Source organism: Amblyomma maculatum, unplaced genomic scaffold (genome assembly GCF_055883805.1).
Source record: "Amblyomma maculatum isolate TAMU_Amacu unplaced genomic scaffold, ASM5588380v1 scaffold_13, whole genome shotgun sequence".
In the NCBI taxonomy this organism is placed as follows: domain Eukaryota; kingdom Metazoa; phylum Arthropoda; class Arachnida; order Ixodida; family Ixodidae; genus Amblyomma; species Amblyomma maculatum.
In genome coordinates, this window is record NW_028146738.1 from 33,746,195 (window position 1) to 33,771,653 (window position 25,459).

At 42.7% G+C, this 25,459-nt stretch overlaps 2 pseudogenes; one reads left to right on the forward strand and one right to left on the reverse strand.

The window, feature by feature from the left end:
* LOC146172538 (uncharacterized) overlaps positions 1-12,441 on the reverse strand; it is a 29,596-nt pseudogene extending 17,155 nt beyond the window's left edge.
* Positions 12,442-20,100: 7,659 nt separating this feature from the next.
* On the forward strand, positions 20,101-24,981 carry LOC146172539 (uncharacterized; annotated as a pseudogene).
* The last annotated feature ends 478 nt before the right edge of the window (positions 24,982-25,459 follow it).

Sequence of the window (25,459 nt, forward strand, 5' to 3'; positions counted from 1 at the left end):
GAGACAATTGGTGGAGTCCTGACCGGCCTGCTTTTAAAGTGTGATTCACAAGAATGCAGATGTTTGCAAAGTGTTTATGCAATTAAAAAGGCAATTGCATTAATTTATAGCAAAGTATCAATACACTGTTTAAAATGTATAACTGCATTTGCAACTTTTCGAACCCTTTCATTATCCCACAGAGTTCACATACTCATACTCCTGTATCCAATGTGAGCAATGTGTTTCGAATACTGATACTACCTGTTGCTGCAAGCAGGTACGTTATGTGTTTGCCAAGAATGTGAGATGTTTCCAACTCCCTTGAATATTCTGTCCCCTGTCTTGCAGACCGTTTTCTCAGGCTGCATTACCACGATAAAAATGTGCTGTAGCAAAATCCAGCTCTGAACCATGGCTTGTCGTTTATGCATTATTTATTTATGTATTATGTTACTGTGAAAGCTACTGTGGCAATCAGCAAAAGACGCTAAAGACGCAGGCACAAAAGTTAAACTTATCCGTGACAAACTGACAGTAAATGGTGTAGCCTATACCTGGAACATGGAAACTAACAGTCGTGTTAAGCTGAGCAGCACTCGCGGCAGCTCATGCGATAGAGACCATTGACAAATATTCAATAAGGAACTCAATCTGCTAAATGCTAATGCCCGCAGTATTGTTAATAAGCCTGAACTATTCAAATTTTTGTCAGTGTTGCACGAACCGCACTTAATTGCTGGCACAGAAACTTGGTTGCACGACGACGTACAGGACGAAGAATTTTTTCCACCCTACTATCATGTCCTCAGGAAAGACCCAAAAACAAGAGATGGTGGCGTCGCCTTGTTAATTAAGAAAAGTTTAGCCTACAAACATCTTCATCCCATAAATGACCATGAAAGTGTATGGTGCACGTTATTTCTTAAGGATACCGCATTGATAATTGGCGTAATGTACAGGCCCCCTGGTAGCTCTGTTGAACTTTAGCAGAGGACGGATGATTATATTGCCAATAAGCGTAGCAGAATAGTACTGTTGGGTGACTTCAACCTGACAGGTGTAGACTGGGAATTTTGAATCCCAGGAACAGTAGAAAAATTGCATGCCGATTACATGTTAGAAATAATGGCTAAGCATGGTCTAATCAGGTGGTTCTAATCCAGCAACTCGAGTGCAAGGGCAGAGCAGCCGAATACTGGACTTACTTCTACCAGACGGTATTTTCCAGTACGACGTAACTATAGAGGACGCAATTTCTGATTACAGTTGTGGCGAACATTTGGTTGGATAACAACATTACACGCAACAAAAGGGTAACTGCTTATAACTTTATTCGGGCTGACGATACCGCAATACTTGACAATTTAGAGTTTGCACTCGACCGAATCCTCAGTACTAGAGATGTAGGCACTTTATGGACATATTTTAAAACTGTTGTTCATGACTGTATGGTTCAATTTACACCCACTAAAATTCGACGAGTAGAAAGACCCAGTCCATGGACAACGCGTAACATAATTACCTGAAAACAAACTACGGCGTGCACGGCAAAAAATTCCAATAGACCCGGTTCTTATTGCTAAGTTTAGTATGCCGGTGCGAGAAGAGCTACAGAAAGCTAAAAGATTGTATTTTTCTACCACACTACAAGCATATTTGCAAAGTTCTCATAAGTTCTGGCGTTACCTATCCGGCTCTAAACCTGATTTGAATGGTGTTGAGGTGAATGGAAATATCTGCATTACTCCATCTATAATTGCTAACGCGTTTAACAGTTTCTTCAGCTCTGTCTTTGTCCCAAGGCTTAACGATAGCACAACGGTAGCAATGTATAAGGCCAACACTGATTGTAATAAGGATCAAAACATTGTTATCTCGAAAGGAGTGTTGTCTTTGTTACTAAAAATGGACCCGAAAAAGCCGTCAGGTCCCGATATGATACCTAATGAATTCCTCAGGCATTATTGCGAATGGGTCTCAGAGCTCTTGGTGAAGGTTTTTACTGTATCTCTGCGTGAATGTTCTGTTCCGAGTGATTGGCTGCTTGCGAGGGTTACTCCAGTTCATAAACCGGGTAAAATTATAATTTTATATTTATTATATCTACCTCGTGCAAACTACTCGATCATGTTATAGCTAAACATTTAATGGACTTTCTTGAAAATAACAATCTGTTTTACCCGAGACAACATCGTTTTCGACGTCGCTTATCGACAGTTACTCAACTCATTGAATCTGTTCGTACCTTCGCAGCAAAGAAACAGATGTTATTGCATTAGACCTACGTAAAGCATTTGACAAAGTGTGTCATGATAAACTGCTTAAAGAAATGCATGCATATGGCATTGATTTGCAGATTATTAACTGGGTACACGCTTACCTTTCCGACAGGAAGCAGTTTGTCGAAATAGCCAGCGAACATTCATCCACCTCTCATGTATCATCCGGTGTATGGTTGGTTGGCTGGTTGGTTCACAGGAAGGGAAAGGCGCAGTAACTGTCACACTTGCTCTGTGGACACCTGATCCGCGCCGTAAAGGAAGGGAGGAAGGTGGGAGTGAAAGTGGAAAGAGAGAAAGGGGAGCCGTAGTGGAGGGCTACGGAGTAATTTCGACCACCTGGGGATCTTTAACGTGCGCTGACATCGCACAGCACACGGACGCCACTTCGTTTCGCCTCCATCGAAACGCAGCCGCCGAGGTCGGGTTCGAACCCGGGAACTCCGGCACAGTAGTCGGGCGTCTTACCACTGCGCCACCCCGGCGGGGCTCCGGTGTATCACAAGGTTCTGTCACCGGATCTGTTTTAGGTCCGGTGTTATTTTAATATGCATAACGACATTGCTGAAGATATAGACTGTCATGTGGAAGTGCGGCTGTTCGCACACAATTTTCTCTTGTTTTGCTACGTAAGAACTGATGATGATCAAATGTTGCTGAATTAGTCTTTGAAAAAAGTCTATGATTGGTGTATGAAATGGGATATGCAAATCAACCCAATGAAATTTGTTGCCATAACCAGCAAGAAATCTCCCCTACTGTTTGCCTATACTATTAACAACAAATTAACATACTTAGGCGTCACAATTACTGAACCTTTAAACTGGGGCGTACACATTGATCAGATATTTGGTTCAGCTCAACGAAACCTTGGCCTCTTAAACGTAAACTGAAACACTCAACACCTAATGTTAAACTTCAAGCATTGAAAAGTACGGTCCGACCTAAGTTAGAGTACGCAAGTATTATATGGGACGCACATTGCCAGTATCAGATCAATAAGTTCGAGAGGGTACAACGATGAGTCTTACGATCTATAATTTCCGCTTACCAAAAAACACAGTCAGTGAGTGCTCTACGCATCCAAGCTTAACTACCTGAACTAGCCACATGTAGAAAAAATAGCGCGCCTCAAGTTTCTTTATATGCTCCGTGAAAATAAGTTTAACTTAGACTCTACTTTGCATATCCAAAATCCCAGGAAGATTATCAGCCCGTACTAATCACTCATTTGCCATCATACCGTACACACCTAGAATTGGCCTGTTAAGGCACTCGTTCCTTCCGAAAACCATTGTTCAATTGAACAACCTGAACCCCCAACATTTTTTTATAACACTAGCTCAGCTGAGGCTTTCGAGTAAAAACTAGAATTGTATTTCTTGTAGTAATGTTCGTGCCTTTCTTCTGTGTTTTCTCTTTATTTCCAAAGCCCGTAAGGACTTAGTGTTGTAAATAAATAAATAAATAAAAATAAATGTCAGTGTTGGCCAAGAAAGTGTACCGAAATGAGGGGCTTGTAAATTGCACACACATGATTGGTTTGCTTCGTGGGGTTTTGTGTCCCACAGTCAATCAAGCTATGAGAGACGTAGTGAAGGCCTCCAGAAATGTCGACCACCTGAGGTTCTTAAGCATGCACTGACGTCGCACACCACAGGCAGTATTTGACACTTTTGGCAAGTGGTACTCTCCCTCATCCCCTTCATGGATCACTGCCTTGTCGTGGCGGAGGGGCTTGCGAAACTCGAAGTCGTGAGCTCTGCTGTGTAGGGCCACCCAAGATAGACCGGTCACGGCAGAGAGTTCTGACAAAATGTGATTCACTGGAGAAGGTAATGGAAACCCACTCCAGTATTTCCTGCCAAGAAAACCCTATGACCAGTCACAGCCAGAAGATCAAATCAGTCAATATTGTCGACCATAAACCCTGACTGCTCATTGGATGGTCAAATTCTAAAGTTAAAGCTTAGCTACTTTGGTCATCTGATGAGAAGAGAGGAGTCGCTGGAGAAAGATTTGATGTTGGGGAAGGTTGAGGGTCACTGAAGAAGGGGTAGGCAGCGAACGCGATGGTAAGATGGCATCCTCGAGGCGCTGCAGATGAAGTTACGTGATGTTAGAAAGATAATGAGAGACCGGAAAGCGTGGCGTGATATGATCCATGGGGTCACGAACAGTCAGACACGACTGAACTAAACTCTCCCTCATAGGGGAGACACAGGACAATTACCTAATGGAATGTGAACACAGTGTGAGAGTGGGAGCTTTGCAAGAACCCCTCTATGATAACATCAAGACAACCAGCATAGCAGGGTAGCTAAATCCCTCTTACAATGCCATAATAAGCAACAATTCATTGCTATACAGGTTGGACATAAAAGTTACCAAGTTTTACATGGGTATCCATTCTGATGAAGGAATCGATGATCAAAAGTATGAGTTGTGCTCACACCACAGAAGTGAAGAAAAGCTCTTCAATCACAATACCTAAGGTAACATTTCATTTCCACTGTCATCGCCCTCCCAAAATGGTGCTTCATAAGGTGCTAGCGTACATTGCATCGGGGGCTTTGCTTTTCGTTTGCATTTTTTTATATTAAAGCAATTGTTTTTATGCAAGGTGCTGGTACTACCCATGAATTTATGTACTCCCGCTCGGCCTGCGCCATGTACAGAACGCTGAAAACCGTCTCATCTTTATTTGCCGTTGGCTCAGGCTTTTTCAGATAGTAGCATCACAATATTTTACATGACAAACTACAATCCTTTAACATTCAACCCTTTAAGGCTCATGATCTTTTTAAATTGCTTAGTTTTTCTTTAGGTTATTGAGCAGGCTGAGTGCATGGAAACAATGTGCACAACAGGCTATTTTGCTAAGATTCTGTAATATGATATATTAATTGTTTGTACACATTTCCTTGTGATTGTGCTGTGCCGCACTTCACTTCCAAATGGTCATCATTGAAATATTTGTGTGAATCACAAAAGGCCAACAATTGAATGCAATGATTGCAATATGCCAATTTTGAAAGCATTTTGTTGTAACACATTTCTGCTTTCAAAAATTTAAATATTTCAGCAGAGAAATAGCTCGATTGTGGTACAGCAGAACAAATATGCATACTGTTCGTCATGTCAGCTCTATAAGTGCAGTATCGTCACTTGTCTAGCATCTTAATATTTGCTTTTGCTGTTAAGTGAAAGCCTCCAACACAGCCTCCAGGCATGAGGTTTTCAGTGGTATTCAGCCTCCAGGCAGAGGTTTTCAATACCTTTAATGATTGCAGCAGACAAAGTAGGTCACGGTCACAACACCCAGCACCAATAAATGGTTAACGTATTTATGCGCTCTCCTTCGTACCAGATTTCATTAGGGACGTTAAATACCGTTAATGAAAGTATGTTCTTTGTCCTTGCTAATATCCGAACACTGTGATTCTTTAACTGCATGTGCACTAGCAGCTCATATTGACAATGGTTAACCTATTATTTGAAAGTAGATGGGATGCTACAATTTTAATGGGGTGTTTGGCTGGGTTTAAACGAAACTTCAGGGAAAAATAAGGGGGGGTGGGAAACATGCCCACCAAAATGGTATACAGAGAAATACCGTAAAGCAGTCTTTTAGGCCCCCTTCTTTTTATTCTCTACATTAATGATCTTGTTTCCATAGATTCATCTGCAAAACACATTATTTACGCTGATGATACAAGTCTGTTTTTCTCTGTCACTCGGGCATAGAGCTATCCAGTCGGGCTAACATAACCTTGGAAAAAACTAAACACTGGGAGTGTCAAAACAGTCTAAAACTCACTGATAATAAAACAAAAGCAGTTCTCTTCCATCCCAGAAATAAAGCAATCGAGCTTTATCAATACACTCAGTGGCACTAAAAAAGAAATTGCTCACTGTGTGAAAACGTTAGGCGTGTACTTCTCAGGGCACATGACATGGGATGTTCACATAGAATATTTAGTCAACAAACTACCACACACAATAGGTTCTCTACGCCGACATTTCCCAGTATTTCCACTTACTATTAACATTATGCTTTATAATTCACTCTTTTCGTCAGTTCTGAACTACTTGCTAGTATGGGCAACAACAGCAGAAAAAAGTACAATAAGAAATATTGCTAAAGCTTCTTACCTCGAACATACAGGACCAATATTTAAGCAGCTAAAAATTGGTAAAGTAACATCTTTGTATACCTACAGGCTTTTGTTATTATATAAACAAGACATCAATAAAAAGGACAACGCACTAACACTCATAGCAGCGCTTCAAGACAATATAAACACATACGACACCCGTAACCCGGAGCATTGGCACGTTACAGCCTGCCGAACGAACTATGTCAAGCAGATGCTTCGCTTCAGGCTTCCTACCATATTAAATCAATAATTTCCTTATAGTGGTCAAGATTTCTCTCTTCCTTCCATTAAATTAATCCGCAAAATGTTTCTATGAATACATATTTTTAAATTAAGTGTTCTATCTTGCAGCACGTCTCTGTATTATTTTCATGTATTTTTCCTAATTTACCTTGTGCTTTTTTGTAATCTAATTATTTCGCCAATTATTATTTATTCATTGTGTAAGCGTAACTTCTCTGCTGTTAAATGCCATCACATACAGGGGCAGCCGCCCCGTCAAGCTGCTCTTCGAAGCAGCTTTTTAGCGGCTACTCCTTTCCTTGTATTAAAGGAAAAATAAAGTATATTATATTATTTTTATTATTAAATTGCTGTTTTGTTTTTAACAATGTGATGCATAGTGCACTGAATCTTTCAAGAGGTACCTGTGTAACATTTAGAATATTCCAATGCAATTTTTATTAAATACATTTAATAATAAATAAAATTACATAACCATGCAACATTCCTATTCAGTGGTCCTTGTTTGGAAATGCTGACAGTTATTATTAAGACTCTGTGTTCACTGATTTCAGTCTACTGCATGTTTCCTTTTTTCAGCCATTCTATGAACATCTTTGCCCATGTCATTGTGCAAATGCATGCAAAATATTTTCAGCGAGAAGCAAGAGGCTCATGCTAGTTGGTCACTGTCTAATAAGGCCAGTGCCCAGCAAGCATTTGCATGCCTGTTGCTTATGATGAGTTTTCTTTTCAAGAATAATTTTTCTCAGTAATTTCCTCTTGCAAAATAAACTGTTTCCTTCGTTAGTTGCCTTGTTTTCAGCCTCAATAATTTCTCATTACCAAGCCTTTGTGTTGTTCCTAGGCCCTAAATTACATCATTCACCTCACAGCTTGCAGCTCGGCGACCTATGGGTACTCATGTTGTCTGAGCACAACGCAGTGGCCCAGTTTATGGAACTTGACTGTTAGATTTGGAGAACCCTACTTCGATTCTGCCTTGGTGTCTGCGTTTAGATGGTTACTAAACACAAAGCTGGCCATGCACTGGGCAATCTCAGTGTATGTTAAAAAAAGGCGCAGTAAGCTTGTGCACATCCCGACTATGACATTGCTTAAAACTTGACATGCTAAATCCTGTAAACAAAAAAAAAATCATGTTCTCAAAACGCATGGGCAGAGGATGTACAGACAGCACTAAATGGGTGCTTGAATGAAGACATAGTCGATTTGTTAATTTTCAGTAGGTGAGCGGCGGACCGGTCGACAGGAAGTGTCTGTCATATGAGAACAGGTGAAATGAAAAATGTTAGTGGTATTGATTATTAGAGTTTATGACTTGTGATGACCCACATGTGTATCGACGACCTGTAATTGCAATTGATTAGAAATGAATAAAATGACTTGTAATGACCAAATGTCTAGCAATTACTTGTTACGACTACAATTGATCCATGAGTGCTTGGTATTCCAGCCAAGTGGCAACAAGTCCTGTCATTGACACCGCTCAGTAAGAGTCGCTTAAGCACTTGATGTTTTATGTGTATGCGCTGTTATGTGTACGCATGTGTATGCCCTGTTCACAAATGTGGAGCACCACCAAACCGTCTGACAGCTGTTTCGATTTTTGAAGACATGTGCCACACAAAAAGTCCTGTCCGTCAAGCTTCCTATATTTAATCAACATCAAGCAACACAGGTAATGAATATACCCCTTGTTAGCTATCCAACTAGACTGTTTTCTGCAGTGCAACACACCATACCGCAATTCCTATTATGTCAAAAGGTAAAAATACAGCCAGCAAAAACAAAGATAATAGCAAGGTTGAGTCTTTCCCAATCTTCATACAAAGAACATATCTGTACTAAAGCGGGGGGAAAAATGGTAGCACATCTGTGGCGCACATTGCAAAAATAAAGGAATAAAATAAAATGCTGCAATAGCAGCAGCTAGTGAAAACGTGGTCTGTGCGTGTCTCTTCCCGATTTTTCCTCACATCCAACTTCATAAAACCTTTCTTGCCATTTGTGCGTTAATTCCAGCGCGAATGTTACTGCAATTCACGCCAATCGCAGCCCAAATGCTTTGTGAACACAAACACGACCCAAGGACGAAAGTTTGGGCTGATCACTGGTCGTTTACAGTACGGAGACAGTAAAATGGAGGCATGTAGAGAGCACAGCATTGCATTAAAGCCACCGACGACCACAGACGTGACACAGGCGTGATCACGCGCACAACTCATCACTTCGCCACGAGACGTATGTACACGGTGCACAGCTCGCACGCACACACACACACACACACACACACACGCACACACACACACACACACACATACGTCGAATAAAATTATACATCACAGCATGCGCGTTGGACGCGGAAGCTCTTCAGCCATCACCGGAGACGCACTTTGTCACAAGGACGATTTCATCGCACGTTCTATTTTTTTTGTTTCTTTTCACTGAATGCTCACTGATTCACGATGTGCTTGGCTGCCTTACTGCGCCGCGAAAGGGGCCCAAATGCTTCGTACGCTTGCAGCCGGATGCCGAAACGCAGAACCAGTGATTTCAACAGTTGCAGAGAAATAGACTGCTGGAGAACGAACGCTACCAGAGGAAAAAACGAAGTAGTGAGTGCACAGGCCAAACAGCAAAACACCCGACTGCAATCTTCGTTTCTCACTTCGGCTCAGCCCGTGTTCACCAGAGTGGCTTCCATGAACACCCTCAGCAACCACGTTAGTCATTTTACCTCATGACACAATCTTAAGCCGCAAAAAAGCAACGGCACGGATCTAGCACAACGCAAGAATGACAATGTTTACATCGCAAAGCTGGGACGGGGCCAGCACGTCCCTGCTTTCCCCTATTTCGCTACTTAGGTACCTGCCGTCCTTGTGTCTTGACTAACACGGCCCTAGAGTCGTAATTTTGCAAGCGACTTATTCAAGTCAAGACTGAAGCCGCGAGTCTTGGCCCCAGTCTTAAGCAGCCATGCTAGCGGCCTATCCTTAAGACTCCAGTTAAGTCTGGACTTAGCTAAGACAGTCTTAAGATCGTTTGTGCAAGCGGGCCCAGGTTATCAGCGAGATTGCTGTGGCGATCCAAAGTTCCCGAATCTCGAAAAAAATGAGTAAAAGTCCACGATGGCGGCAAATTCACGACCTTCGTAAAAGAACAAGGCAATATCAACAATTTGTCAGGGTAGGGTTGGAACAACGTGACTTAAAAGGGGCATTTTGCCGTTTCGCGGCTGATTCTTCATACATACACCTTACATCCTTTACAGAACTGCTCAATGTCGCTCGCCATGTCGGCCAGTACATCACGTTCCTAGCCCTCGCCTTCATTTTATCCGCGCCAGCGTGCGCCGCGTGAATGAGGCGGATCATTTCGTATCTTTTTGACTCTGGTACAATTACCTTGTTGCTGCGAAATACAAGGCCGTCCTGCGAGTGTATCTCGTCTCGGTACCCGCAGAAGGTCCGAAGTTGCTCGGGGATTTCGTGCTTTTAAGAGGCCACGCTACCTTGGCGTATTCGCGCAGCCTTGTCAGGTTGCTGCAAGCAGGTCTTTCAGGCAGTGTTCTGAGGCTGAAACGCAATCAAGAACATTGACTTGAAATTCCTGGTGTTCTTCCATGTATGCCTAACTGGGAAAGCGAGATAGAGGATCTTCGAGGGCAGTTCTTTGCCGAGTTTATACGTAACGATGATGGGATAACGTTGCAACGTCAGCCGCATGCGCTACAAGCGTAGCGGGCACTGGTGCAGTGGTTTATTGAAAATGGCCTCCAATGGACGATGATCTGTCTCCACTGTTACTGCATGCTGTCCAAATATATAGTCATGAAATTTGGTGCAGCCGTGCACTATCGCGAGGCTTTCCTTTTCTATCTGAGCATATCTTTGCTGCGCATCTGTGAGTGACCGCGATGAAAACGCAACGGGGTGCGCATCCTGAACGGCGCCTACCCCGAACTGACCTGCGTGAAGTGATAAGGTAACGCCTTTCTTGGGATCAAAATAACAGAGAATCGGGGCTGTTATCAAAGCCTCGCGCAACTTTTCGAAGCTTTCTTGCTGCTTTTCAGTCCATACCCATGCGATGCATTGCTGCTTGAAATACTTCCGGGGCTGAAATTCCAAAAGGCATGCGCAGAAAGCGACAGCGTCCGTAAGATGTGCTCATTGTGCAGAGCTTGGAGCTTACGTCAGCTAGTTTTATTTGCCAGAATTCTGATGCCGCATCTAGAGTTGTAAAGAACTTGGCTTCGGCAAGTTTAGGCACTACATCTTCAAGAGTCGGCATGGGGTAATGCTCCCGTAGCAAAGCTTTGTTCAGTGCTGTGGGATCTAGGCAGATGCGTACCTTTGCTTTCTTAACTACAGTGACCATGTGACTGGACCATTCTCTAGGTTCATTTACCTTGGATATGACGCCTTGTTCTTCCATGCGCTGGGGCTCTTCCTTGACTTTTTTTTTTTGAGGCTTACTGGAAATCTCCTCGCCGGGACGACCACTCCCACGGCTTCGGACTTTAACTTCATGGTGTACTCAACGCCTTTTAACTGTCCCAGTCCACTGAAAACATCTGCAAACGATTGCGCTGCTGGGTACAACTGGTTGACATGAACAGTTTCTACGAGACAAATAAACCCAAGGCGTTCAGCTACTGAGATTCACGGGCACATTTTGGTCAACCACGAAAAACGTTTCTTTGTGAACTTTGTTAGCGCGGAAATGCAGCGGAATTTTTTTTTTTTTTTTTTTGGGGGGGGGGGGCAGAGTTTTGTGGTCGAAGAACGCAGTTAACGTTACGCGGCATTCTTGGCGAGGCTTGTTCGGCAGACATCCTTACTCGAGATTACACAGCAGTTCGCTCCTGTATCCAGCTTGCATGTGAATGGGCGTCCTTCAGTGTCAACTGTCGCACTCCAATGGTCAGAGGCTACAGCGCCGACGGTCAAAGTTTGTAAAATGAAATCACCGTCATCCGCGCCTTACAGTTCGCGCAGTTCCTTTTTCGAACCTGTGTTATTACGGGGCGCAGATGCTTTGCATGCTTGGGCGAAGCGATTACGCCAACCGCACTTTGTGCAAACCTTCTCTTGGTCCGGGCATGTTACTCCACGATGAGTGAAATAACCACGACTACAAGGTCGCTTTCGCGAGCCGACTTCATGGACTACTGCGTCGCCTGCTGTTTTGGTGCTTCGCTGATTTCCTTAAATTGTTCCTTTTCTTGCTCGTGGGCTCGGCATATTGCGACTGTCTTCTCATACAATGGGTTTTCGGCTACAAGCTTTTGCTGTAAACACTTGTCCTGCACTCCTAGGATAATGCGGCTGCGGAGCAAGCGGTCTTTCAAGTCTCTGAACCCGCAGTTCTTTGCTAGCAGCCTTAGGTCTGTAAGCCAGTCATTAAAGGGTGCCCCTTGCTTTTGGTCTCTCGATCCGAAGCGGAACTCATAAAATGTCAAAGTCGTCGACGGTTTGTAGAATTCATCAAACTTTTTAAGCAAAATATCGACGCTCTTCTGGTCCTCTTCGTTGTTGAATTTGAAAGTGCTATAAGTTTTCCTTCCGTCTTCTCCGATTGTTACAAGTAACGTTGCTGCTTGCACTTCGTTAGGCTGTTTCCTTAACTGGGTGGCCGTAGAAAATAGCATGAACTCACTTTTCCATGTTTTCCATGTTTTCCATGCAGTCCATGCGTCTTCCGAGGTATCCAATGGTTTCGGGGCCGGGAGCGGGGCGGACATAGTGAATGGGCCCCGTTGCCACCATGTGCACGGCCCCGTGTCGGGTGATGAACAACTTTTATTCCTGATAAGAAGGCGTATATATACAGTGTGCTGACGTAATGGGTCATGCGCAGATTAGGTTAGAGCGAGCGACGTCAGCCTTACTCAGATCTGCTACAGTCGGCAAACAATTTGGTATTTATGCAGTCATCCGCACTTTTCGCAATAGAATTACTATAGATCACGTGTGCTGGACCCAGCATGGAACTTTGTAGCACTCACAACAAGACATCTAATTTGGTGGATTTTATCTCTTCATGTTCAACAAACTGTGCGTGCTTATGCAGATATGCAGTTGCCCAGTTGATGAGTGAGTCATGATGCCATATTTTGTTTAGTCTTAAGCAAGCTGTGCAAAACGCGGTCGAATCCTTTCGACAGATCTGGAAAACGAGCATCAATTTGAAGCTGTTTGTCGACAGCTGACACAAAATCATGAATAGATCCAAGCTGCGTATTCGTGGAAACACTTTTACGAAGCCCATGTGGTAATCAACAAAAGTTATTCGCCTCGAGGCAAGTTTGGTTTCGTTTATGGTATTTTTTACGTCCCAAAGCGAGTGAGGCTGTGAGAGGCGCCGTAGTGGAGGGCTCCGGAAATTTCTACCACCTCGATTTTTTAGGTACATTTACATCGCACCGCACACCACCGCCTTTCTTTTCGCCTCCATCGAAAAGCGCCCGCCGAGCCCGGGATTCAATCCAGCGTCTTTGAGCACAATAGCCGGGCGCACTGCGGCACCGCAGCGGAGCATTTGGAGGAAATTGGTTATATGGTTGGCGATGATATGCTCTGAAACCTTGCAACGTGTACGGTTGAGCGAAATTGGTATAAGCTTCAAACGTATTACCTGATTTATATACAAGCACTACGCCAATGATTATCCAATAACTGGGTACTGTACTTTGCTCAAGAGAACTGTTAAAAATGTATACAGCATCAGTTTGGGAAAACCTTTTGAAGTGTACAGTCGGATTCATCTATGATCTCTTTATTATTTGTGGTTGTTATGTAATTTATTTTAAGTTGGTCGGTGGAACGATTTTTGCCACTCAACTAACACAAGGATCTATAACTGGATTTCATGGGGAAATTTCGGAGCGTGCTTCAATAAAAGTGTGTTCGTGCTTGTCCTAACTTCTCAACCAAATCGCTTTTGCGAGTAGAAATCTCGGCTAGGCTTTTTGTGTGCGCCATACGTTTTCGCGCAAGAGGCCATTGGGCTAGAGATTTCTCGAGTGATCCATAGGTTTGTGCAATGGACAAACCTGTCCATGCAACTCATCATCAAAAACAAACTTTTCCAGAGGGTAGAAACATCACCGTCTTTCTCAAATTTCCCCAGGTGCAAGTGGAGGCTATCTAAAATTGACTCCTCATCGGACAACTAAAAGTAGAAAAAAATTGCTTAATACTAGGGCTCTTCTTTCCATTTTCATATTTACAGCGATGTGGACTAGACTGCTTTAAAATGCGATCCGTTATTTCCGTTTCATGTACTTCAGTGAAATTTACAAGAACAAGGTGTAGAATAGATTCAGATGTATTAGTGACGCGGGTCGGCATAGAGATCCCCTGAGTTCAGTTTTGAAAGAAGGCCAAATCTTTATATAGCCGAGCGCTATGGGCTTCTGAGGTCCTGATATGTTGACCATGTTCCGCTCTGTGTACAGGTAGGTTGATATCTCCGGTTAAGACTAATTTGTGTGATCAATTATGGATTGAATATAAGATTTCGGGCTCATTAGAAGTCTATAAATGACCCCAATAGCGAAAAATTTATGCAGTCAAATTCGTACCAAATCTTTAGTGGTAAGGAATATCGAGCCAAACGCGCTTGACCTCGTTTTTTGCTATTAGCGTGGCACCGCCTCCCGTTCACTGCGGTCTCGTCTAATGGTTTTAGGTCATGATGGGGGAGTAGTTTCTGCGCCCATAGCACTAGATGATAGCCATGTCTTTGTGACCGCTAACTATTTAATGGCCACTTCCGAGATATCTAGGGCGACCATACACTCTTAACCGCGTATCCTTTATGTATACCTTTACCGGTGCTTAACCTTTATCTTAGAGGTTGCAAGGCTCGACGTTTTTGTTTTAATTCTTTGCAAGCTTTAGAGGTTTACATACTTCACAGAGGTCACAGTCTAAACTTAGAGGCATACGGCTCGTGTATGCTTTTAACCGTAACCTTTAGAGCTGATCGAGCGTGCGCTGTATACTTTTAAGCTGTTGCGAAGTTGCCACATTCGGTGACGACGATCAAAAAAGGAGATTCTGAGTTCAAATAGCGCACGCAGCTATTGGAATGAAATGGCTTGCTGCGGGATGAACGGCTTGGCGCAGTTTAAGGTCGGCATTTTTATGATAGTCATACACACTAGACTTCAGATTTTCACTAGTGTAAGCGACAAGATATAGCACTTGAGAGCGCGAAATCTTTGACAATATTTTAGGTAGGTATGTCAAACATTATAGCCTTCTAGCTATCTGAATGTTTCCTATAAACGACACAGGTGGTGTTACTGTACCGCTAGTACTGCTAGCGTCATAGCAAGCCTAAACAGCCAAAACGTCGCGCAGGTGTTGTGCGATGCGTCTGCGATGCCCGTTCGACACCACGACATTTGCGAAATACTGCGCGGCCGGTGCAATGAACCACAGTGTGAGTGCCGACAATACATGGTGATTCTTACGGCAGATGGGGCCGACAACAGGATTCGTTGTGATTACTGCAATCACAGCCCTAGCAACCACAGCAGGATCACTAATCTGGGTGAGTATAAATTTAAGTGGTTTTGTGTCCTAACAAGCAATGTTGCCTCCTGCATACGAAAATTAGTTCGCCTAAAAGTAAGAAATTGCAAATGTTGTAGTTTTTGTGTGTTACATAACGTTTTCGCGTGATGTTGCGGAATTAACCCGCGCTCAAGTATTGCATGGCCTACTGGGCTGGGACGGTAGGCCAATGCCGACTTTTCATCTGTTGTGGGCCGTCATTGCACCCGCCACCGCTTAGGTGGTGGACGACGGCTGTTGCGGCGCGCGTCTCTCTCTCTATGCTCCTTTTCTTTCTTCTCTTTCTCTCTTCTGTCCGCACGAGGCAGCGGAGGTGGCTCAGCTACAAAGCCAGTAGCAGGCCCGTGCATTTTTTTTTCTTCTTCCTACAGCCACAACAACAACAAGGATTGCATGTTATGCTCTCACGTGCGCACTTGGCGATTCTATCCCTAAAGATTGAACCGCTGTGGTTTAAGAAGTTTCACGCAGCACGTTTTGGTGTTTTGCGCTGCTGTTCGTGCTCTAAGCGTTGGCCGCCAGCATGTTGTTATTGACATCACAGTCAGACAATCGCGCCTGATATGGGATGGAAGCTCTGTTGTCTATTCGGCCTATGTTTCTTGCCTCCGGCGCTTGTCGCGTCCACCTCACCCTGCTCGTTGGGAAGAGGTGCTGAAATAAACTGACCGCTTTTACCAGTATGCCTCTTCGCGCCTGAGAACCAGGTCCACAGGAGAGAAACATAACGGTTGTTTCAGATGTGGTTCGCAGAAGCACATTAACAGAGTGCGCGCTCGTGTCAGCTGCTTGTTACCGTTGTAGAAAAGAAAAGGCCGATAATCTGCTTTCGGTGGCTTTTGCTCATGCGGCGCAAAGAGAACGACACACGACAGGAACAACACATGCGCACACACGCCGTGAGTTACTGTCGTTCCGCCGCCGTCCATTTCATCATGCACCAACTCGCCACATAGGCCGTTATGCCTTTGGTCATGTACGCATTTATCGGAAAGACCGCTCCGCGGAGCAGCGAACTTGCGGACTGCCATTGCATCAAATCCGGTCACCAATCAATGCACACTGGCACAAGGAAAGAAGGACCTCGACGTGGTGCTTTGTGTCCTCTGAAGCTTTGCTCGAGTTTGCTACCGGGTTGGTCGCAGTGCTGCTCCGCACACGTGCAGCAACAAGGAGACGTGTTCATGCTGAGTGTGAACGACCCCGTGCTGTGTCTTTATTGTAGCCCTAGCTTAATTGTTTGACTGACGCGAAACGCATATGCCTACGGTTTGCAAATTGAACTATGATATACAGTGGTGGAACTGAGTAATATAGACGGGCAAATAATGCATCGTTATGAGAAAAAAAAAACAACCAGATAGCATTTCAGAATTTTTCTTTATTTTGTTAAATAATTATAAAATGCTTTTTTTACGCGTGGCAAGAACTATCGGATTCAACGGAAAATGTAGTACCTCAGTCTGGCAACCGGTTGAGAGACGCTCGGTCTGGAGAGAGCACCCTTTCGCAGGATACTCGAGCCCATGGAGGCAACGGTGTGTATCATTCATGTCCACACAGCTTTTCTATGCGAGGAGAAGCTATAGTATGGCGTTGAAATTTTTTTAAGGACCAAATATGCAAGACATTCAGCTGCAGAATAATGATTCGTTATTCGTGCTGGAAAGCTGTGAACCTGGATGTTCTAAAGGTAAATTAGCTCCTTTCTGCTCACAATGTCAACCTATAGTTTTAATACCCATTAGCTTGGATTTTGCGGACAAACGTTTTGACGTCTATGTTTGATTTGCTTAAATGTTGAGCCAATTACCGATTTCCTAGTTGTTTTGGCTTTAATTAAACTCGTACACCACGACAAAGTGCTCAATAACAAAGGTTACTGCGCGAAAACACTGACCAGAAGATTCTCCGATCTTATTTGTCCGGACACCTAGCAACAGTGGCGTCATGTCCAGTTAAAAAAAAAGCGTACACATTGGCGGCCCTAAATTTGGTCCGGCTGCCCCCGAATGTGCGCCGAACATGATGCTGACCTCTATATTTTGCCCACCCACCCCCAAATTGGACCGTTCACGATATAGACCAAATCAATCTTTAGCCATGATTGATGCGCTCAGCTCGATAGATACCTCCAAATTTGGTACTAGGCAACCCCAAAATGTGGCCCACCACCCTCCAAAATTTGACTTTGGCGGATTTGGTAAAAAATTGATGTCCTGCTATAATTGACCGCACCCAACACGATGGTGACCAACAAATTTGGCCTGGCCAACCCAAAAATTTTACCTCAGAAGATTTAGAACAAATTCGATGTACAACCATAATTCACCACACCTAACATGCTGCTGACCTCGAAATTCGGCCCTTGCCATTTGCAAAATTTAGGCCCTGCTAGCCACCCCCGAAATTTGACCTCAGCTGGTTTGCACAAATCTTTGTCAATGCATAAGTGACCAAGCCCAACATGACGGAGACCTCCAAAATAAGCTTAGGTCATTTCAAAAATAAAAGAAACAAGAACAGTTATTTTGCACTGTAATAGGTGTAACCAAGTTGAAACCTTGAAAACATTGCTTTATTGAAGTTGAGGATGAATGTAGGCTAATGTCATTTTGAAGTGTTTGAAGGCTTGTGTGCTTGTTATGACAAAAGTTGTGGAGGCTCCAAGGGACCACATTTTGTGTGGTCTATACTTTTCCCAAATACGAAGCAATGTGGTTACCCTACTGACTATCCTATTTTTGACCAGGAGTGTGATGTGAATTGTGTGGGTGGTATATCATAAAACTTTCTGCCGTCGGAACAAAAAACAGTGGAATAAAATTGATGTCACTGCCCTGATACTCTTAATATTGTATATGAATTGAAGTGCAGCACCTAGACAATCCAGTGCAGCAGGCTTTGAACCAGTGATTACAGCGCATTTCAAGGTCACAAAACTTTTCTCCTTCAACCAGATGAGTCCTTGTATTCTTGCAAACTGGACACACTGTATATTTAGTGTTATAAGATAGTGACGGTACTGGTCACCATGATAAATTGACCACTTTGCTATCATCATATTACTCTTATTATCATAAGTAGCAGTACGTTTTAAACTAACAAGACAAAATCTGTGTTTTATGCAGACTCCTTGTCCTGGATATGTGAAGAGAGCGCATCCCAAGGCAAAGACACCACAGAAGGCAGAAAAGAGCGGCACCGTTGTTCCTATCAAGGCAGAAAATTATAAAAGGAAAATAGTTACTCTGTGACATTTTTAGAGCTGAGCATGTTATTGCTCAAGCATTTTCTCACTATATCCTCACCTGCTTAACCCTTTATAGGGCGCAAGCAAACCACAAAAGCAATATTGTTTATTTAACTCAAAAAAAAGGAAGTTTGAAGCTACTTGCAAGATTCTACTTGATTCTAATAAAGCACAGAAGGTGGGACAACGTATGTCCCACTGTACGGATAGGGGTATAAAGCAGGGTGGGACAACGCATGTCCCGCTAAGCATGAGATGCTGTCATTTGTTGGAAGGTTTCGTTCAAAAAGCGCTCATTTGCCTGAATGGAAAGGCGAGAAACACGTGACACATAATGGCACATTGCAACCGGCACAGAGGAACTTTGTGCGCACCTCCGAGCGCTTTGTGGAGCACCAGCGGCACCTCCTCCTTGTTCCAGATGCTTTTGGGAAATGATCCTTGTTGGCTTGCATAACGATTTGTCTCTTCAACTATCATCTGCCATACTTCTTCATCAAAATACAAGGTGAATGCATCACACGCTCTGCTTTGCGGATTCAAGTTTACAGAAAATGTCGGGGGCTTTTCATTGATATCAGCAATGTCGGTCGGCAATCCTGCAATCCACCCTGTTGATTGAGGTTCTTCATTTTCATCTGATGCAGGATCATTATTGATGCCTTTATCAAGCACTTTCTTCCCTTGTTTTTGTCTTTTTTCGACATGTTTTACGGATTTTAGGTGATAGCTCGTCAATGCTCGGCATAATGGCTGATAAGGACGGCACATTGAATTAGTCGCTTGAGAAATCAGTGATAGAATAACTACCGTAGTCATCCGGGAGGCTGAAGAATACTTCTAAAGCCTCTTCAGCAGTAAGGATTTTCTTAGCTAAGGTAAAAATGAATAGATCGGGTTTTTTCAAGCAAGTACAGGTACTAGGGAGTAAACGTGAAGCAAACAATAACACGTGCTATATCAGATTTTCATATATAAATCATGGTTCGCTGTATGCAAACCGAAATGCTTGTAATGACACAATCTAGACACATACATAACCACGGGGAATGGAAAATAAGTCTTACCAGCTATTTGGGAAGGATCATACGGAAGTCCGAATATCACCGAGAAAGAAACTCCACACCTCGAAAAAAGCGGCACATTTGAGCGCTTGTTGGACTGTCTACGCCACCTTGTGTGGCGAATATAAACTAGGATATAGTTAACTGATCTATTCATAGATGGCACAAATAGTACTTGACGTTCCAGTTGACTTCAGATTTTCGCTACCATGTTTTTTCTAAAACCATCCAGGTGGGGACACGGGTGTCCCTATGAGGTATAAAGGGTTAATCTAGTGATGAATTAAAAACCTTAGATATGTGTTCATTCTAATTTATGTTTCTCAAGAACCCAAAAGCATTTAGTATTTAATAACATTTCAGCATTTGTATTTCAACACTGTGCATCAGTTTAGTGACCTTGTATTCACTAATTGCAGATGCAGGCTTCAAGTGATGCAAATGTATTGCTTTCATTATAGCCTCAGTGCACAATTCACATGGAGTGACTTCAACACAAGCAGTCAGAAACCAATGCCCTGATCCATGAAGAAAAACGAAGGTAAGCAAGCATGTTTGCATATTGTGTAGGTTTACAACGAGACATTTCCATGGTTTTTCTCGTGACCTGAACAATATTAACATGAACAAAGCGGTAATTGTGTGTTGTGCATGTCACCTTCAGTTTCCTCGCATTGCTCTTTACAAACCCCACATTCAGAATGAGTGTTGTGGGCTGCCAACTAAGCAGCTGCTACATCTTATTGACATACCTACTCTTTCCACTATGCTTCCGGTTTCTGTTGCGTCTGCATTAGAAAACACTTCAGTTTTTTGCTTTAATGAGAGGGATGAGATGAGTAATGGTGTGGAATGCACAGAAAATTTGTGTTCTTCAGAACTGATGTCAAAGCTGTCCTGTTTAGCAAGACAGCTTGAGTCTAAGCACAAGTGCTCAAATGTTGTTGTCGACACGATTGTAAGTGGCATTTCTAATATTTTGACAGTTGCTGGATCTCCCATTGATGTGTCTTGCATTAGCTCTGATAGGCAACGAAAGTTGCTGTACCATTCGCTGGGAATATATGTTCCTCCGAAAGAAGTAACATTGCCATCTAACCAGAAGGCATATATTGTTCCTTTGAACTCTTTACTTAAAACCTACTTCAGCACCTTAAGCTAGCACAGTGTTTTGAGGCAGGGCTGAAATTTTCTGTTAGCGAACTGCTCCAAGACTTTACAGGCGGCACCAAGTATCAGACACACCCCGTAGAAATGCTTTCTGACAAGAACATGATTGTAAAGGTATTTTACTGTGATGATATTATACATACTAATACCATCGTAATGAAAAGAGGGTTAAGAGGCAAGCTGGCAGTTTTTTATATACCCTTTGTAAATATCAAGACCTTTGATGGATCCAAAGTCAGCAACATTTTTTTTCTGGGTGTTGGAAGGCCAAAGGATTTGAAGACACAGGCTGCAAAACGGATACTACTTGATGATTTTAGCCTCGCAGTAAACCAGCTTGAAGCTGGTTGTCAACTAAAGACTGCTGAAGGGGACAAACCTTCTTTGGTTTTTTGCTAGCCTACATCGGAGACGCCTTAGCATGTCATAACATTGCAGGCTTCAAGGAATGCTTCGCTAGAAATGTGCGAATGGCCTGCAGGAAATGCATGGTGCCAAAAGCAGAGTTACAAAAAATTTTATACGAAATACATTGCCCACTGCGTACTGAACCTCAGTATGAACGTCACCTCCTTGAACTTGAGAGTACTAATTCATTGAAAGATTTTCAGGAGCTGTCAGCCCAGTGTGGCGTTAAATCAAGGTCTCTGTTTTCAGATATCAAAGGCTTTTGAGTTCTGACTGACCTCCTTCATGATCCAATGCACATTTCATTGGAAGGGATTGTACCTATGGAACTCTCATTTTTTGCCAGGTTTACAGTAAGGGACGCTTTATGGTTAACCTTGAGGCAACTGAATAAGTGCCTGTGTGAGTTTTTCTTTCATAAGATGGTGAGCAGCAGTGATTACCATCGTTGTTTTGAAAGAGGTTTCAGTACCCCGTCCTCAACAATTTCTAGCTTTGGGCTTTTGCTACATTTTCTTTTTTTGTTGGATGATTTTATTCCATTCACTCCATTGCTAGAGCTGTACTGTGAGTGTCTTTAGCTGTGCTGCATTTTCTCAGTTTTTACTTTCACTAGTGATATCCCCCCATGAATTAGGACAACTTGAAAGCCTTGTAGCGCGTCACAATGAAATGTTTGTGCAGTTGTACGGCTCTGAAGTGCGTAAGCCCAAGCTGCACGTGCTATTGCAAATGACCTCGCAGTTACAGCGCTTTAGTCCTTCGCATCACCATTGGATCATGCAATTTGAAAGCTAGAACTGCCTTCCAAAGCGAAAAACGTTCTGGAATTTCAAAAATATTCCACTCTCTGTAGCTGAGTATTTTCAAATCACATTGTCCAATGAGCTTTGGGAAGGACCACAGCTACCACATCGAAATAAGTCTTCATGAAAAGAGCATCTATCGTACAACTACATTCTTGCCTTGTGGGCTAGATGCCTGTAATATAGGCAAAAGAGCCACAGCTGTGCCATATGCTGAAGTGAACAACGCGAAATGTTTTGTCTCAGATTCTGTTTTTCAAAAATGATGAGCCAGTGTTTGGTGAAACAGAGAAGATTGTGTTGTGGGCACAGGATATCTTCTTCAATATGCATATTCTAGTGGAGATAAACTACTTTAAACAAGTGAATGCATTTGTTCTTTCAAAGACGGCGCATACAATGTTTGTTAAAGCTGATTCTCTGTTCTATCCATGGCCACTGTTCTCAGAAAGAAGAAACGACGTACATTGTATGATATCAAAATGCATACATGAAATACCGTTTGCATAGGATATATTGTCAAGCAGCTTGGAAACTGGGTTTTGTGATTTTTTTTAGCAAAGTGCAGCTGTATGCTTACGTAAAACATAGGAGGAGGCTTGCCTTTAGAGAAGGCACACACTTTTTTCAGTTCAACTGCGCTCGATGGAGATAAGCAAGATATGGAATTTTTCAAAATTTGTTTTTCTTGGTTTATGCTTATGGGTATATGTTTTTATGCGAATAATAAAGTATTCAGCATTTGGCAGAGATTCAGTTTTCTTTTTATGTAGGTGTTCAGTGACTGGCTTGAAAAAACTTTTCAACATTCTCTGAGTACGTACAGACTGTGCGTCAAGGGAAGGCTCTTCCTGAAATGGTGAATCAGTGCCGCCAGCTTCTTGCTGAGGTCTCATTATTCCTTGAGTGAGTTATTTTTAAACTTTAACGAACTGAATAATATAGTGGTTAGTTACTTCTTAGGATCTTAATTTTTTTCTTTTTTGAAGTGAAACTGGCCACATAGACAGCGGAAATAAAGCTGAAAGACGGTGGCAGTACAAAGCCCTTGGAGATGCCTTCGTGAAAAATATCCAAATCGCAAATGCGAGCCACCTAAGCAAGGCACCAGGATTGAGTGCACATGAACTACTATTCATGTAAGCATGCAATGACATATTTATTTATATTCTTCAAAGATATGAATGTGCATGATCATGCTGAGGGAAAATATTTAAGTGTCTATAGATGGAACGCAGTGTCCTGGATATGAAAGTAACAAAAAAAGCAAAAAAGATGGACTGGTCAGGCTTGAAATGGTGATATAAGGTAGGGAGAAACAACAGACAAAAGTTTCGGTTCAAGATAAACAAAAGCATCTTTGCTGAAACTATAATATGTAAGCACGTTAGATAATGCGATCTACTATAGGAAGAAACTGGCTCCTGACCAATTTTTTATTGACACAGTGCACTGTATTGAGCTCCATTTCCTTGCGTTTGAGTAACTACATCCTGAAACAGGTTGTTCTCTTTTGTTATTGTGTTCATGCTCGTTTTTTTTATTGTTTTATGCAGAGTATCTTCATACGTAGACTGTCTCTTTTGAGGAAGATGCAGCGGCACCGACAGAAAAAAAAGTTCCTCTTCATGTGGAGGAGTGCAGCCCTGAAATCACGAAGGAAATGGCTGTGGCAGAGTTACAAGTGGGTTGCGATTTTTGAATTTCGTATGAGAAAAATCCTGACAGTTCGATGTTTATATTTTAAGTAGTTTGATGTTAGAGCAGATTTTAATATATATGTGTCTTTTTATGTTCTAGTTACTGGCTTCAAGCACATTAAGGGGCATGACATATAACATTGAGAGGATCACGTGCTTCCTGAAAGTCACCTTCCAAGACCGCTACCACCACTATATTGACCCGTTGCCAAGTTATTTCTTGGTAGTATATATGGCAATTATGAAATTATTGTATATCAATTTACATTGTAATAGTACTTGGTAAAGCATCTGCTTATCCGCAGTGGCGCAGAGTGAATTTAAAAACCCAGACAAAGGAAAACTGAACTTGTTATTTTGTATTGAAAGCAGCATACATCACAGTAAATTTTATCCAGCCAAACACTGTCAGTGTTCAAAATAACATGGGCAGGTTTAGCCACATGACGTTTATCCCAAAAGCATTTGTTAAGCAGCTATGCACTAAAGTGAAATAAGCCACTAGCCACTTTTTTTATTTTATTGGTTCTATACACCTTGGTGCTGAGGTACAAGTGCGTTTTGGGACTACAGTGAATGAACTGGAACTGAGGCTTAAGAAAGCTGTGCAAGTTTTCTCAGAGAAACAGGGCCATGAAACCTCACTGGTGGACATTTCACGTCACTTACAAGGTTTTCTGGATCACTCTTTAATTACTGAGGTAAGTTAACAAATTCTCTGTCTTCTGTTTGCATAACTGTATTCAGTAACAACGACAAACTGAGCAATGTTAATAAGTGGTCATGTATGAAATTCAGCGTAAACATTAACATGGAATTCTGGCAATGCTATGAAAAAACTTGAAAACTCGCAGTTTCGCTCAGAAGCCTGCAGTATGAAGACTGTAAACGCTTTTAAAAGTATGCAAATCATGATCAACGCCTACAGCGAGAACAAAAAAAGGCAATGGCTTAGTTTTTCTTTCAGTCAAAGAAATACATCCTTGTGTAATTAAGGCATAAGGGGTGCATAAGCATAGTGCACGCGAAACATATGATTTAGTAATCCAATTCTCATGGGTCTTTGGCAAATCTAATTACAGACTATGCTGCCTACAGTAGTACAGGTTGCAGCGCCTCATATATACGCGCACGAGAACCAGTCTTGGATATATGGAGTAACCGAAGCAGAAGTCATTCTATTGAAAAAGATGAACATTGAGCGGGCCATAATCATATGCTTGCTGGAGTACTGTCTGAAAAGCCCCATCTACCCGCAAGCATTTCCACAAACACTGATTCTGGTTCAGAGGCTGAGGCTGATGAAACTTTATTCAGAATAAGTGGAAGGAATAGGGGAAGTCAGCTAGCGTGCCGCAGGCTGTGGAGACTTTTGGCAACGCCGGCCCATTCAACGGCCTTGAACTGAATGCCAGGGTCATCGCTGGACCTTAGCTTGTCCCAAGCTTCTTTAGAGGGATCAGGCAAGAGTTCTGAGAGAGGCTTATGGGCTTTGCACGCCCAGATCATATGCTCGAAGTTGTCTTTCTCCCCGCAAAACCGGCAGAAGGGATTCATATCCTTATTTATGAATTTTGATATGTAGTTTGGATTGGGGAGGGTCCCCGTCTGTAGCTGTCTCCATATTACTTGTTGTTGTCTGGTCAGTGTTTTATGGGGTGGTTCAGAAAATCCTAAAGCCTGAAGATCGAATCTCGCGTGGCATGATCACAAACCGTTTGAAGTGTTTTTTTGGCACTTCTAAAGAAAAAAAATTCCGTAATCTATACGATCAAAGATCGCTTAAGCAGAAAAGGTTTA